Below are 16,397 nucleotides of genomic sequence, written 5' to 3'. Positions count from 1 at the left end.
CAACACTAAGGGGAACAGGTCAGGGTATGTGGATGAGAAATGACACTGGAAGGAACACCAAAGCCCCAGCTACAAAAAGAAAGTCATAAAGCCCCAAATAGTAGGGAAGCCTCCCAGTGCACCTCAGAAATGTGGGCAACGATGGGGAAGGAAGGAGCAGAATGTGGAGCACACAAAGGGTTGGGGTCTTCACATTTTTTTTGGTAGTTTTCTTTTATTAAAAACATTTCCTAAAAAAAGGTGTCTTTTCCTTTATATCTGAGTGATATATATGACTATAAGCTGGCCTTCAGCACTGTGCAGAGAGGGAAAATGGCAGCTAGGGGCCTTCCCAAGCATCCCATTTCTGGCTTCAGAGATCTAAATGGGGGTAGATGCTCAACACTCCCACCCAAATGCGTGAAGTCAACCTTTCAGATCTCAGGTCCTTGGCCCAAACAACTTGGAAGCCTCAAAATCTTTTGATGATAAACTACAACTCCTGAAACTCTTGGGATTGGCAAAAGAAAAAATGGATGTTGTCAATCATCAAGGATTTATGGAAAGGAGCCCCTCCCCTACAAGCTGTCCCACTTTACTTGAATCTGGGTAGCTGGGATAATAGGTGTAGCAGAGGACAGAAGCTCAGGAAGATGCCACCCTCCTGTGCTGCCCCTACCCTCCATTTGAGGATTGCCCCTCCCAGGCCCCATAAGCCCACACTGCTGTTTATGCTCCATCTTTTCTATTCCCACCCCTGATCCCAACCCAGAATCCCAGAATGACTAGGAGAGTGGGAAAAGGATGTCAGGAGGTGGAAACAGTTGGCCCAAGCCCCAGCAGAAGCCTGGAAAATAGCTCCAAGTGGAAGGAACATAATAGCCTCATCTCTTCCCAGAGAGCAGAAGACATGGCTCTGACTCTGATAATAGGGGTATGGGGACCTAGAGGGGAGGGCCAGGTGACCTGCCTCATCCAGGTCAATCTCCATGGGCTGGGCTTGGAGTGGGAATAGTGAGTGGAAGAGGAGAGCAGGTTGGGGTGGGAAAGGGGTTCCCAGTTTGTAGGCCATGGCCAGTTTCCCCAGTAGCACCCAGACAGCAGCAGGAACAGGGTGGGGGCTCTTCTTGAAACATTGGTGGCTACAGGCTCTCATGATCTCTGATGCCTGGGGCCTCAGCATCTTCATTGGCAGCCTCTTCCTCTTCTTCCTCTTCTTCCTCTTGGCGAGGCCCCTGGCCAGAGCCAGGCTCAGAGAGGGTGCCATTCTTTTCCACCTCCACAGGAAGGGTCTTCTCACCTTCCAAGGTGGTTGCCTCCTTCTTCTCCCCTTCAGGGTTTTCTGCTTCCTTGGGACGTTTAGGGGAGTCCTCCAGCAGGTCCCCTGCTCAAGGAGAAGCATCTTATAGATCTCTCTGAAAGCAGACATTACTATGAAGCCAAAATCTTCATATTTGCTAATTCATTGAGTCTCAAAAAATTTTTTCAGGAAATGGGTACCTATATTCATATTCTCACTTTAGATATGAAGAAAATGTGAGGGCCTCAGATAGATTAAGTGATTTGCCATACGTGATATAATTAGTAAGTAACAGAGCTTAGTTTCTCTGGACAGAGAAAACAGTTTTCTTCTGCTTTCTGCTTGAATACTCTGCCCTTTTGACCACAGCATTCTTATTTTATTTTCTGTAGAAATTTCTAGGAAAAATACAGTTAATGATGAGAAGTTCCAACTGGTGTTACTGCAAGAAACTTTTACTTTGTTTTCATGTTTGTGACCTTGCCTTACTCCTCAGTTTCAATTATGGTTTCTGCTTTTTCTGGCTTTTCTGATTTCCAGCTTCTCTAATTGACCATAGTTTAAACTCTTCTTCACTTTTCTGCTTCAGGCCTCCCTGAGTAAATCTCTCATTGGATCCAGACAAGTCTCAAAACTCTACAAATAAAACATACTGGCTGTCTTGGATATGGCTTCTGCTAGATTCACTCCAAACCCCTATAGAGCACTTGTAAAGGCAGGACTTTGGTAGACATCTATCTTGGGTGGTTTACGTAAACTTGAGTTATTCCTATCTATGTTACTAAGGCTTCTGAGAATGATGATGACACCCTCTCCATGGATCCCAATTAATCTGAGATATCTTAGATCTGATGTGGAAGCAATCAGAACTAGCTCATAAACAAGGAGTTAGAACAGGATATGATGCTAGAAATATGGACATGAATGAAAGTGGGGCAAAAGTGTATTGAAGAAGGGATGAAGCAGGTTGTTACACTAATAAGCATGTTGTTGAATATATACATATACACACAAAGTATATGTTTATATTTATACATACAGTGTGTATATATACACAGTAAACACAGTGATACATATAGACATTGTATACATATATACATATACAATGATTATACGTATACTATGTATATACAGTGTATATGTGTGTGTGTGTCATAGTAGCAGTAGTGGATGCTGTGTGTACTGCCCATATGCCCTCTCTTCCCTCTCAGGACTAAGACACCTGTCACCCCAGCTGCCAATAGTGTTGCATGCCGACAACTCATAGATAAATCTCTGAATCTCTCCTCAAAAATTTCCTTGAGACAATTGGAGCCACTTCTTCAAATATTATGATTTCCTTTTCAGAGGAAGCCTGTACCCATTCACTGGTTCAAGTTGGAGTATGAAAGTATAAAGGCCCAGCCCCCTTGTCTCAAAGTGGGTCACCTTTCTAGATTCATCCCAGTTCTAGAGCTCTCCATAGGATTGATAGGCTTCTCCTTCTCCTTCTTCTTCTTCTCCTTGATGGAATCTCTCTCTGTTGCCCTGCCTGGAGTGCAGTGGCAGGATCTCAGCTCACTGCAACCTCTGCCTCTGGGGTTCAAGCAATTCTCCCACCTCAGCCTCCTGAGTAGCTGGCATTATAGGCACCCGCCACCATGCCTGGCTAGTTTTTGTATTTTTAGTAGGAAAGGGGTTTCACCATGTTGGCCAGGTAGGTCTCGAACTCCTGACCACAAGTGATCCACCCACCTTGGCCTCCCAAAGTGCTGGGATTACAGGTGTGAGCCACTGCGTCTGGCCACCAATACATTTCCTATATGCAAATTCTTTTCTCAGATTCTGTTTTTTGAGGCACTCATCTTGTGGGGGTTAGACTTGGGAAGCAGCACTATAATGGGATTTCCAACTGAATTCTTGCTGACCGTCTGACAAAGAAGGACCCTTCACTGATGGTAGGTAAAACACTAATATCCTCTGTCATGCATTTGTTGAAACTTGTACTGGTGGTGAACTGGGATGGAGCATTAATGCAAGGAATATACTAGTAGGTACAATGTCTTTGATGTTTGAGAGGCACGGGGGACATTATAAACATGAAGGCTAAGAAATTGGATTATTATTATTGGGGTTATTGATGCTTTGGAGAAAGATACTGAAAAACTGAACATGATTAGGTAGTAAATAAAGACAAAGTGTGAAAGCCAGAGAGCCTGCTTACCAGCATATATTTCATTTCTTGAATATACTTCATTTGGTAATTTATCTTTCTTCTTATATATAATATGCCAGTATTTAAAAAGTATTGTATACACGGGGATAAGTGCAAAATGATCTACAGTTTTATTCATTTTTAAATACCTTTTTTTCTGATTTTAGTTGCAGTGTTATGTTGGACTCATAAAATTATTTCAAAGCATGCACTTCTAATTTTTTTGAAACATTTCATGGGGGATTGCTATTTATCTGATGGTGGTGTCTTAGAAAACTAATTAGGTCATTAAGGTGGAGGCCTTCTGAATGGGATTAGTGCCCTTATAAGAAGAGACATGAGAGCTTGTTCTTACTTTCTGCTCTTAGCCATGTGAGGATCTAAACAGAAAACAATTGTCTGCAAACCAGGAAGTGGGCCCAGACACCAGATCTGCTGGCACCTAGATCTTGGACATTCCAGGTTCCAGAACTGTCAGAAATAAATGTTTGTTGCTTAAGCCATCCCATCTATGGTAATTTGGTATAGAAGTCTGAACTGACTGAGACAGAAACTGGTACTAAGAGGTGGGGTTCTGCTTCTGTAACAAATACCTAAAAATGTGAAGTGGCTTTGCAACTGGGTAATGGGTTGAGGATAGAATGGTTTAGAGGTACATGCCAAAAGAAGTCAGAATTGCTGTGAAAAGATTTTTATTTATTTATTTATTTATTCTTTTTATTTTTATTTTTATTTTTTTTACAAAAGAAAGAGGTTTAATTGGACTTACAGTTCCACGTGGCTGGGGAAGCCTCACAATCATGGTGGAAGGCAAGGAAGAGCAAGTCACATCTTACATAGATGGCAGCAGGCAAAGAGAGAGAGCTTGTGTAAGGGAATTCCTCTTTTTAAAACCATCAGATCTCGAGAAACTTATTCACTATCATGAGAACAGCATGGGAAAGACTTGCCCCCGTGATTCAATTACCTCCTACTGGGTCTCTCTCACAACACGTGGGAATTCAGGATGAGATTTGGGTGGGGACACAGCCAAACCATATCACCATGTGTTACTTTTATAATGAGAAAAAAGACTAACCTTATTTTTTTTTTTTTAAATATATCTTCAGATAAGAAAGGAAAAAAATTTGTATTTTTGTTTGACAGCCTTAAATTGTAGATAGTATGAAAGGGAAATAAAATCTTGGCTCTTCCAAATTCACTATGCCAAAACGAACGTTAAGCTTGAGAACTTAGTTATGCAAAACAACAGCTGCAATAACAACGACAACAACAACAAAAAAACCTGCCTTCCTTTTTGTTCCCACCACAGATTGTGAAGAGATTTTTAAAGGTGATTCCAGTGATAGCTCAGAAAGAAAAATGGAGATCTGTAGAGAAAACTTTTGTCTTCTTAGAGAATGCATAAATAATCATGAATAGAATGTTGATAGAAATGTGGATGGCAAAGGCCATTCTGATGAGGTCTGAGATGGAAATGAGGGACACATTATTGGAAACACGAGGAAAGGTGATTCTTGTTATAAAGTGGCAAAGAACTTGGCTGAATTATGTTTGTGTTCTAGCGTTTTGTGGAAGGTAGAGTTTGTGAACAATAAAATTGGGTATTTAGCCAAGGAAATTTCTAAACAAAGCATCTAAGGAGTGGCTTGGTTCCTCCTGATTGCTTATAGTAAAATGCAAGGGGACAGAAATGAATTGAAGACACAATTACTTATCAAAAAGTTATCAGAACTTAAAGATTTGGAAAATTGTTAGCCTATGCATAACAAAAAGTGAGAAAGTGAGTTCAGAAGAAAACACTACGGGTGTGGGAGACCAATGATTTGTTAAGGAGATTAGTGCAGGTGTGAAACATGGACCTATTCAGCAATCTCAGCAGAAGCCAGGAATAGAGATGGCATTATGTTAGCAGAAACAGTGCCAGCTTTGACTGAAGAAAACAGAAAATGGGACCAAGTAAAAGAAGACTGTCAGATTTCTTAGGGCCTACAGACCCAGATCACACATCTCTTCCAGCTGTGGACATGCATTATTCCAGACAAGGAAAGAAAGCCCAAAAGGTGATTCAGAGATCATCAGGGCTATGACTCCCACTACAGGCCCAGAATGCACAGGCCTGGGAGGCAGGTCTTCTTCACCTCAGTCCCAAAGGGCTGAACCAATGTTAGTATAATCTCACTGTGGGCTCATAACATCTGCTAGGCAGAGCCATGGGCACTTAACTCCCACTCAGCAGAGCTGTGGAGGCAGGACTACTGCTGCAGTGGGTCCAGAAGACAGAGGATCAAACCAAAGAGGATTATTCTCAAGCCTTAAGACTTCATAGAGTTTTCTTTGCTGGATTTTGCACTTACCTGGAGCCCATCACTCGAGTCTTCCTTCTTATTTTCCTCGCCCCCACCAAATTTCTATTTTGGCAATGTCTATCATATGCCTGCCCTACCATTGTATTTGGGATGCACATAACTTGTTTGGTGTCACTGGTTTACACCTGGAGAAGAATTCTGCCTCAGGATGAATCTTACCTCAAGTTTCACCAGTAACTGATTTAGATGATATTTAGGCAAGACTCTGGACTCTAGATTTTAGAGTTGACACTGGAATGAGTTAAGACTTTTGGGGTTGTTGGGATGAAATGAATATATTTTGCATGTCAGAAAGGCATGACTTTTTGAAGCCAGAAGTAGAATATTATGCACTAAATGTTTGTGTCCTGCCCAAATCAATATATTGAAAACCTAACCCCCAATGTGTTGATATTAGGAGGTGGGGCTTTTAGGAAGTAATTAAATCATAAGGGTGGAGTCCTTCTGAATAAGATTAGTGTTCTTCTAAGAAAAGACATAAGGGTATATGCAGAAAGTGGCCATTTGCAAACCAGGAAACTGGCCCTCAGCAGACACTGGATCTGCTGGCACCTTGATCTTGGACCTTACAGCCTTCAGAATTATGAGAAATAAATGTTTATTGCATAAGCCATCCAGTCTATGGTAATTTGTTATAGTAGCTCAACCAATCTTACTGAGACAATAATACTTCTTATTATCCTTTTGATGTCTGTGGCCTTTGTGGTAGATATTCCCTCTTTTACTCCTGACATTGGTGATTTGTGAATTATCTCTTTTTTGATCAGTCTAGCTAAAGGTGTATCAATTTTATGGATATTTAATGGATATTTTTAATTAAGTCATTTATGTTGAAATAATTTTGGATTCACATGCAGTGGCAAAATAAAATACACACAGATCTCATTCATCCTTTACCTAATTTTCTCCAATGGTAACAACCTGCAAAACTGTAGTATAATATCAGAAACAGGATATTGGCATTGATATAGTAAAGATATGAAACATTTCCATAGCCATGAGGATCCCTCATGTTGTCTTTTTGTAGTCATGCTAGTTTCCGTCCTGCTCTCATCAGCTCCTTAACTTCTGGCAACCACTAATCTGTTTTCCATTTCTATAATTTGTCACTTCAAGATTGTTGTATGAATGGAGTGATACAGTATGTGACTTTTAGGGAATGGTTATTTCACTAGGCATAATTATCTACAGGCTAATCCAGGTTGTGTGTATCAGTTTGTTCCTTTGCATTGCTGAGAAATATCCCATGTTATGGATATACCACAGTCACATAACCCGTTGCATTGACTCATTGCATTCACCTGTTGAAGGACATTTGGGTTGTTTTCAGTTTTTAAAAAAATTATGAACAAATTTACTACAAACACCTGTGTACAAGTAGCTGTGCATGTGTGTGTCTACATAACAGAAGGCTTCATTCTCTGGGATAAATGCCCAGAAGGGCAATTGCTGGGTTGTGTTTCATAATGATGTTTTACATCTGTTTATGTGCTTATTTACCATTGTATATCCTTGTCTGTGAAATGTCTATGTCTTTTCATTATTTTCTAATTGGATTGCTTATTTTTTCTATATATACTATAGATATCAGGTATTTTGTCAGATTTGTGATTTGCAAATATTTTCTCTTACTCTATAGACTGTATTTTATCCTTTTAACATGGAGCCAAAGTTTTTTTATCCTTCTTCATGGAGCCAAAATTTTTAATATTGATGAAGTCCAAACTATCATTTAATTTCTTTTATGGATTGTGCTTTTCATACCAAGTGTATACGAAACCCTATATGCCAAAGCTTTTCTTGTGCTTTTTACCTAAAAGTTCTATAATTTTACATTTTACATATAAGTCCATAATACATTTTTAGTTAATTTTTGTATAGGGTATGAGTCTTTGGTTGAGGTTCACTTTTTACCCTATGGATTTTCAATTGCTCTAATACCGTTTGTTGAAAATGCTGTCTTTCCTCCACTGAACTGCTTTTGCACCTTTGCCGAAAATCAATGGTCATATTTGTGTGTGTCTATTTCTGGGTTTTGTGTGCTGCTCCATTGATCTATGTGTCTATCACTCTGTCAATATCACACAGTCTTGATTACTGTAGTTATATAATAAACTCAAAATTGGATACACTGAGTCTTCCCACTTTGTACTTTTAAAAAACTGTTTTAGCTATTTGAGTTTTTTGACTTTTCATACAAATTTTGCAATAATTCGTACCAAAATCCAGGCACTTTTGTAGATATATTGTCTATCTCTATCACATATTTACTTATCTATTGTATATATATATATATATGCATAACCTATATATAAAAAATTTTGCTTGGATTTTGACAGGAATTACATTAAATATGTGTGTCAATTTCGGTAGAGTTGACGTCTGCTTTGAGTCTTCAAGTCCATGAACATACTATGTCTTTCCACTTATCCACTTAGATTTTTAAAATTTCTTTCATCAGCATTGTGTAGTTTTCAGCTTGTAATTTCTTTACAAGTTTTGTTAGATTTACCCCTAAGTCTTCCACTTTCTGAGCAATTGTAAATGGCATTATGTTTTTTATTTTTCGTATCCACCTGTTCTTATCTAGCACATAAAAATACAATTGATTTCTGTATGTTGATCTTGTATCCTGCAACTTACTAACTAGGAGATTTTTATGGTTTCCTTGGTATTTTCTATGTAGACAATCATATTATCTGCAAACAAGGACTGTTTTGTTTCTTTCTTTCTCCTATGCATAAATTTTGTTTTCTAGCCGTGCTTTATTTCACTAGCTGAAACTTTCAATACTATGCTGAATAGGTGTGGCAAGAATAGTTATCCTTCTCTTGAGGTTGCTTTTAGGAACAAGCATTCAGTCTTTCAATATTAAGAATAATATGACCTGTATGTTTCAAAGATATTGTTTGGCAAGTTAAGGAAGTTCCTGTCCATTTCTATTTTCCTGAGATTCTTTTTCTTTTCTAGTATAATAATGGTTTCTTTGAAGAGGATGTTTCATGTGAATGTTTTATGTTGCAGCCAAACTCTATGAAGTAGGTTGAACTATTGAGTTGTCTGTAAGAAGAACAGAAGAAGTATTCCTCAAAAAACTGGTTGTGCTGCATTTAGCCATGTATAGTAGATGTAATTACAAAAGGCCTTCAATATTATTCTTCAATCTTGGTGTCATAGTTGAAAACATCAGAGTTTCTGGAAACAAAATAGCTCACTAATTTCAGTTATAGTATTATGTTAATGTCAATGGATAAAGAACCAGCATATGGATAAAATGCGCCATTTTAGTGAATAATTACATAATCACCAGGTTGAAGTTATGGCAGTGGAAATGGAGCAAGTTAAGATACATTTTAATGTTGTGGAATCCTAGAGACACATATAGGGACAGTGAGTGGTGTATTATTTCTCTGAATTGCTAAAGGTATTTCTTGTTCTAACTACAGGTTTTCTAGTTGCTATTATATTGGAGGATGCAGTAATAAATATGAATCCTTCAAAAGTCTCTGTAGAGTTTAATCAATATCTTGAATAATCACCAGACATAAATGTCTTTGCATAGGCACAGTATTTAAGGACAGGCCTCCCTAAATGGGTGTCAGCCTGTTATTCTGTACTTTACATTATCGTTTCTGGGTATATTTGACTTTCAGTCTGGCATCAGTATGCCTATGTGTTTGCCTACTTCCTCTGCCAGATTATTCTGATTAATTATAGTTGGAAATAGATGGCCTTAAAATTCATAGTTTGGATAATCTGCCAGGGCAGGCTTGCTAAAGGAGATAATCTGCCCTCAAGACCTGGTGATTTGGGCAGCCTAGTAAGACCAAAAAATTCTGTGAATGTGGTCCATCAAGCATTGCACCAGTGCCTGAAACACACTAAGCACTTAGTAATACTTCTAGAATGAATAGCTGGTACAAACTGAGCTTCTGGGTTTGCCTTAGCTGTTCTTAGCTATGGAGTTCTGAGTGAAGTATCACCTCTAAGTCCCAAAGAAGGCCTTGGTGGTGAGTATTCTCATTCCCATAAAATATGGTTGACTTTGTGTCTTGCTAACTTCTTAAACAAATAGGTGTTTAGGTGGATGTTCCCCAAATCAGGGGTTTTCTGAGGATACGATGGTCATCACTATGCAGTTGGAGACATTTTTCATCACAGTGTAAGAATTTGCCAGGTTGGCAACTGATCTTTGACAAACCTGACAAAAACAAGCAATGGGGAAAGGATTCCCTATTTAATAAATGGTATTGGGAAAACAGGATAGTCATATGCAGAAAACTGAAACTGGATCCCTTCCTTACACCTTATACAAAAATTAACTCAAGATGGATTGAAGATTTAAACATAAGACCTAAAACCACAAAAACCCTAGAAGAAAACCTAGGTATTACCATTCAGGACATAGGCATGGACAAAGACTTCATGACTAAAACACCAAAAGCAATGGCAACAAAAGCCAAAATTGACAAATGGCTTTTAATTAAACTAAAGGGCTTCTGCACAGTAAAAGAAACTATCATCAGAGTGAACAGGCAGCCTACCGAATGGGAGAAAATTTTTGCAATCTATCCATCTGACAAAGGGCTAATATCCAGAATCTACAAGAAAGTTAAACAAATTTACAAGAAAAAAACAAACAACCCCATCAAAAAGTGGGCAAAGGATATGAACAGGCACTTTTCAAAAGAAGACATTTATGCGGCCAACAAACATATGAAAAAAAGCTCATCATCACTGGTCGTTAGAGAAATGCAAATCAAAATCACAAGGAGATACCATCTTATGCCAGTTAGAATGGCCATCATTACAAAGTCAGGAAACAGGCAAGGCGTGGTAGCTCATGCCTGTAATCCCAGCACTTTGGGAGGCTGAGGCGGGTGGATTACAAGGTCAAAAGACCATCCCGGCTAACATGGTGAAACCTCGTCTCTACTAAAAATACAAAAATTAGCTGGGCATGGTGGCGCATGCCTGTAGTCCCAGCTACTCGGGAGGCTGAGGCAGGAGAATCACTTGAACCTGGGTGGCGGAGGTTGCAGTGAGCAGTGATCTGCCACTGCACTCCAGGCTGGTGACAGAACGAGACTCCATCTCAAAAAAAAAAAAAAAAAAATCTAGAACTAGAAGTACCATTTGACCCAGCAATCCCATTACTGCATATATACCCAGAGGATTATAAATCATTCTACTATAAAGACACATGTACACGTATATTTATTGCAGCACTATTCACAATACAAAGACTTGGAACCAACTCAAATGCCCATCAATATTATACTGGATAAAGAAAATGTGGCACATATACATCATGGAATACTATGTAGCCATAAAAAAGAACGTGTCCATGTCCTTTGCAGGGACATGGATGAAGCCGGAAACCATCATTCTCAGCAAACTAACACAGGAACAGAAAACCAAACACTGCATGTTCTCACCCATAAGTGGGAGTTGAACAATGAGAACATATGGGCACAGGGAGGGGAACGTCACACACTGGGGCCTGTCGGGAGGTGGGGGCAAGGGGAGGGATAGCACTAGGAGAAATATCTGATGTAGATGATAGGTTGATGGGTGAATCAAACCACCACGGCACATGTATAGCGATGTAACAAACCTGCACGTTCTGCACATATATCCCAGAACTTAAAAAGTATAATAATAAAAAAAACCTAAATAAATAAAGAATTTGCCAGGTTGGAGTAGGCTGGTTTTAGGGGCAGGGAGGAGGATTAGGTGTAGGAGAGAGAATTAGGATAGAAAATAGTACCTTCATGTGCTGGATGGCTACATCTATGACAGAGGACTAAACTAGTGCTCCCCAAAATTTCATGTTTTAACACTCATAGAAAATGGTATGTACATGGTATACTAAGGAAATGGGCAAGATTATTCAAAGTTGAAGGCAACTCCCCCCATGCTCTGGATGCCATAGGTCTTCATGGCCATTCTAAGGGCTGAGAGGATCAGTATTTCACAAACCTACAGCCCAGTAAATAAAATTGCCAATGAAACAAATTCTGTCCCTTTCTTGAAATCAGTTATCAGGCTAACTAGAAAAATAACATAAGGAATGAACTGTGGGTAGAACCTGATAAATGCCAGAAACCTCAGGACAAACTTCATTTACCTGGAGTTTTCCTAAGTTTAATGTGATTGATGCATAATAGACAATTACGTGCCTTCATCATATGGAATATATAGAACATGGTCCAATAATTCTATCTTTCAACTTTTAAGTAGGCCTTTTGCAGGGTTATTCCAAAAGTGATGCTACATCAAGTGGCCAGGAAACTCTGTAATCTCATTATTAGGAATAGGATATTGGATATCATTGGCCGGGCACAGTGGTTCACGCTTGTAATCCCAGCACTTTGGAGGCCGAGGTGGGTGGATCACCTGAAGTCAGGAGTTTCTGACCAGCCTGGCCAACATGGTGAAACCCCGTCTCTACTAAAAATACAAAAACTAGCTGGGTGTGGTGGCGGGCACCTGTAATCCCAGCTACTTGGGGGGCTGAGGCAGGAGAATTGCTTGAACCCAGGAGGTGGAGGGACATCCCGCCATTGCACTCCAGCCTGGGTGACAAGAGAGCAACTCCGTCTTTAAAAAAAAAAAAGATACCATGATTTCATGATGAGGTTATATGGGATTAATTCATCTGTTTCTGAAAATATATAGGGTACTGAATAAGACAAACAGCAAAAAAATATTGCTTGTGGCACATGTGAGCTACCATCTTCCACACATCACTCTCATTCATGCTGTAGACAAATCCATTTCATAAAAAACAATGGTTCAAAATTTCCTTAAAAAAAAAATAGAAATGTGCAACGAGAGCATGAGAAGATGCTCAACGTCATCAGTCATTTGGGAAATTCAAATTAAAACCACAGTGGGATATAACTTTAACTTGAACATGAAATTCAAGAACATTTTGTTAAATTAAGATAGACACAAAAGAGGATATCATGTATGCTTCTGTTTATATGAAACTTCAGGAATGACAAATTTATTCTAGGTGACAAAATCAAGAATACTGCTTGCCTTAGGCTTGAAGTGGGTCTCTGGGTGACTGGGATGGGCAGAAGTGAATTTTGGGAGGAGGTGATGACAGTGTTTTATATTTTGAGTATGGCGGTTGTTATTTCCACGAGGTATATAAATTTGTCAATGCTTATGATAAAGTGCATTCAAAATGGGTAAATGTTATTATATGCAAACAAACTCCAAAAATGATTAAAAACAAAGTTATGGTTTGCCAAGATGATCTGGGAGGCCCTGAGTCAATAGGTATGGGCAAAGTCTTATTGTTGTGATGCTGAGGTAATGACTGGAATAGGCAGACATTTCATAAATATGTCTAGTACTGGGACATGATGTACATTTGCCATAGTTATTATGTACATATTGTTGAAAGGACTTGACCTTAGCCTTAGCGAAACAATTCAAGTGCTTGACATCGTACTCAGGTTAATCATACTTTCAGTTCTGCCTTCAGTTCTGAAAATGTCTTCTGGTAATTGGCATATTTGTTTGGAATCCTAGGTAAGGAAATGACAGATGGTGGAGGGCCATATTAGAACTTAAGACAGAATTGCAAAATAAGATGAAGAGCACAGGTTTTCTTTTTTTTTTCTTTTCTAAAAACATTTTATTTTAGATTCGGGGGTACATGTGCAGGTTTGTTACGTGGGTATATTGTGTGATGCTGAGGTTTGGGCTTCTAATGATCCCTTCACCCAAGTAGTGAACATAGCACCCAATAGGTAGTTTTTCAACCCCTGCCCCCCTCCCTTCGCCCTTCCTTCCCTCCCACTTGGAATCCCCAGTATCTATTGTTCCCATTTTTGTGTCCTTGTATAGCCAATGCTTAGCTCCCACTTATAAGTGAGAACATGCAGTATTTGGTTTTCTGTTCCCTCATTAATTCACTTAGGATGATGGCCTCCAGCTGCATCCATGTTGCTGCAAAGGACATGATTTTGTTCTTTTTTAGAGCATAGGTTTTCTTAGGCTATAGTGAGGTAGGCACTTGGTTCTCCACTCTGTAGAGAGTCGAGTAGAAGCAGTAACACTGTAGTAATACTGGGGTTTTGTTGCATGTTATCTCATCTCATGAGCACGCCGATTCCTATTCCATGTTATCTCATGAGCACACCTATCCTATAGGGGGATCTCTATTGCTCCTAATCTGCTATATGTACAAGGGGATCTCTTCACTAGTGTAAAGGTGAGTGTACCACCCAGAATTCCTTATGATGTACTGCCCTTCCCACAGCCCTTTGTAGGTAAGGGTAAAAGATGATCCTTCCACTTTCACCCTGGCTCCCTGGTTAGTATACAGAAGTTTCTAGTGATGGGAGTGGCACCTGTGGACAAAGTGGTTAACCCTGCTCTAGGATATATTCAGAGACTAGTGCAACCAGGAGGCCTGTGGCATGGGTCCTTGTGTTTCTCTAGTTTGGTAGACACATATGTATCTACACTCTGTGGCTTATTATTTCTGAAATAATAGTATAACTCTCACCAATCTATCTTGTAGTTTTCTCCCTGAGGCTTACTGAGAACCTAGACGATTCTACTCAAGAAATGACACTACAGGCTACTCCCTAACTGTGATGGGCAACTGAAAAAATACATTGCCTTAAGAGAGTACGGCTTGCCTGACTCTCCTCATGCCCTGCTAGAATCTGAAGTATTTAGAGTCCCTCCAAATTTGAGGTTGTATGTGGCTAGTGAATGTCCCCAGAAGTGAAGGTGGCAGGGCAGTGATCCTGGTTGAAAGGCGAGGTTCACAATTCAGAGTTCTCTGTGCCCCTGTATGCATCATGCTGAACACTAGAGGGCACCCTTGTGCTGTTAGAAGCTGAGAGCTGTGGCTACAAGCGGCACTAACTTTAGGATGTGGAATCTTACTCAGTCTCCTGAGGGATTTATTAGATTGTACCGCTGGGGCCTGGGCTGGGTTACAAGACATTAGGAAGAAGATTAAATACTCATTAGGAATTCAAGTTGTGGTGAATTAGCTTTTAGGCTGAGCTCACTGGGCCAGGGGTATAAGAGGAGTCATTAAGGGAGCCAACCAGGCCAGGCGCAGTGGCTCACCCCTGTAATCTGAGCACTTTGGGAGGAGGACAGGAGTTCGAGACCAACCTGGCTAAAATGGCGAAACTTCGTCTCTACTAAAAATACAAAAATTAACCGAGCGTAGTGGTGCGCGCCTGTAATCCCAGCTACTTGGAGGGCTGAGGCAGGAGAATCAGTTGAACCTGGGAGGCAGAGGATGCAGTGAACCAAGATTGCACCACTGCACTCCAGCCTGGGTGACAGAGTGAGACTTCTTCTCAAAACACAAACAGCAACAAAAAAGGAGCCAACCAAAAGGGACATATACTTTCAACTGCTATCTATATGCAACTCCCGTATCTGTATTTCCAGATTTTTCTTCTGAGCCTCAGATATATAGTCAACTGGGTACTGAATATAGAGTCCTCTGAATATCCTTCAGATGCCTTAAACTCAATGTTTCCAAAATGGAACTGATATTTTCCTTACTCTCCTTGCCTCCAATTTTCCCACACCCCTTTCCGATGCCATAGCCCCACCAATGATACCCTTCTCTGCCTCACAAACTCACTCATTTCCCAATATTCCCAATTTCAGTAAATAGTACCACCTTGTTGTTCAAATCATCAAACTGGTAGTATCATCTTTGACACATTCTTCTTTCCATCTTCTTTCTCATCAGTTACCCTGTCCTGTTAATGCAATTTGCTAAATGCCTCCTAAATTTACCCAATTTTCCAAATTCCCCATCCCTGCCCACCATCTTCTCTCACCTGGATTACTACAATAGCCTTATAGACCTGCTTCTCACATCCAGTGTTAACCCCTCCCATTTATTCTCCACCCTTCAACCAGAGCCTATATAAAATTGAAATCTAGCGATGTCCCTAAATGCTTGAAACCATTGAATGATCTTCTTAGCCTTCAGGATAATGTTTAAATGCTTTGGCATGGAATTCATTCATGCTGCTATTGGGGCATCTATTTTGTGCTATGTACAATGTTAAAGAAATTGGGGATGAACCCACAAATGAAATATACATAGTTTCTGTTCCTATGAAGCTTAGCTATTAAGAGTCATGGCCTATACGCAGCTTCCAGTATAGTGTCACAGAAGGCCTTTCATGATCCGGCTCTGGCTCACTGCTGCAGCCTGTTACCTTCCTATTCACTCTCCTCCCTATCTTTCCATCTCTTCCTCACCACTTCAGACCTTACAGTCCAGCCAAACAGAGCTACTTGCAGTTAGCACATGCTTCTCCTCTTTCATGCCTTCATGCCTTTGGAAAGAATATTTTCTCTCCAGGTGTAATGCCTGCAATGACTGCTTCATCAGGAAAAATCCTATTCGTCTTTAGAAACTCATTTCAGATGTCATATCTTACAAGAAGCCCTCCCTGCTTACCGTTATTCTTTAAGTTGGTGGTAGGTGTCAACGTAATCCTGTAGAATCCTGCATTTACCTCCTTCACAGCATTTTCCACCC

At 39.9% G+C, this 16,397-nt stretch overlaps 1 pseudogene; it reads right to left on the bottom strand.

Moving 5' to 3' along the window:
* Positions 1–1,121: 1,121 nt before the first annotated feature.
* The window catches only part of LOC129024202 (olfactory receptor 13H1-like), a 29,299-nt pseudogene continuing 14,023 nt past the window's right edge, over positions 1,122–16,397 (bottom strand).

This window comes from Pongo pygmaeus, chromosome X (genome assembly GCF_028885625.2).
Source record: "Pongo pygmaeus isolate AG05252 chromosome X, NHGRI_mPonPyg2-v2.0_pri, whole genome shotgun sequence".
NCBI lineage: Eukaryota > Metazoa > Chordata > Mammalia > Primates > Hominidae > Pongo > Pongo pygmaeus.
Note: the sequence above shows the minus strand (reverse complement) of the source record. Positions and strands in the feature narration are given on the sequence as shown.